General features: G+C 59.2%; 1 protein-coding gene across 1 annotated transcript in view; it reads right to left on the bottom strand.

The window, feature by feature from the left end:
- LOC119586837 (rap guanine nucleotide exchange factor 2-like) overlaps positions 1–745 on the bottom strand; it is a gene marked incomplete in the record, with an annotated part of 32,613 nt that extends 31,868 nt beyond the window's left edge. Inside the window, 1 exon segment of the mRNA XM_037935565.1 lies at positions 113–745.
- Between the last annotated feature and the right edge of the window lie 327 nt (positions 746–1,072).

Below are 1,072 nucleotides of genomic sequence, written 5' to 3'. Positions count from 1 at the left end.
CAAGTTCCCCGTCGCGTAGGTGTGCGTCGAGGGGAAAGCCCGGTGGTCGATAACGTCCCAATAGCTCTCAATTCCCCGGTAATCAACTGGTGCCGCCGGTCGTCATACTCACCACTCGGACCTGCCACGGAGCGGAGTCATCCTCATGGCCACCTGGGATTCAAAAAGGTCCAGTCGTAATCCTCACTCCTGCTCCTCATTATCACGGCTCACTCACGGCTGTCAATTAGCGTCGCGACACTCGGCTCCGTACTACATCACACACTCACTATCTGCACATAGTCCAAGATCAAAACAAAGGGTGGCTGCTCGTACACGTGAGGCTTACTCGCGGGGAAACGGAGTAAATTATCAAAGCACTTTCATCTTGGCTTCCAACACAAGCCAATCGGACCGACACTCGGTAGTGTTTACATGCGAAACGCACTCAATTATGGAACGCGGCAGCGAGGTTGCGTTCAGCACACTGGAAAGGGGATGGCAAGGAGGCCCAGACGTGTTGACCTGGGCGACGATCCTTCCAGTCAATAAGTCACTCCCTACTCCACATACTTTGACTTTTGACTGGAGAGGACGTGGGCTGTTTCCGGGTTAAGCCACTTCACACAAGCACAATTCCAGCCAGCGTGTTCCCGGCGACACCCTGCACGCTAACACAGGCCGGCGTCGCTCACAGGTCTGCCCTGCGTCCGCCTGGAAGGTCCCAAACGCAGGCCAGCTACACGTGACACAGGTGGAGCCCGAGAGCCGCCGGCATGATGACACCACCTTCCTCTCGGCGTCTGCCTGCACCACTGTGTGTGCCGCTCCCCTCGCCGTGTACGACCAGCGTGCTCGTGTGTGTGAGTGTGTACGTGCGAGGAGAGGTTTGAGGGGAGACTGAGAAGTGAGGCGCAAGGGCGAGGGGCCGGGCCGCGACGACCGCCAGTCCGTTCTGGCGAGGAGCGAAGGCGGACCGCGCGCCTCGCCCTCACCACGGCACCAGCGCTCACCATAACCTCACACCATCAAATCCTCATCACCATCAGCACTATGGTGCCTCGCCCGGGCCTTCCCCCTGCCCTGCGCCGCT

This window comes from Penaeus monodon, chromosome 22 (assembly GCF_015228065.2).
Source record: "Penaeus monodon isolate SGIC_2016 chromosome 22, NSTDA_Pmon_1, whole genome shotgun sequence".
NCBI lineage: Eukaryota > Metazoa > Arthropoda > Malacostraca > Decapoda > Penaeidae > Penaeus > Penaeus monodon.
Note: the sequence above shows the minus strand (reverse complement) of the source record. Positions and strands in the feature narration are given on the sequence as shown.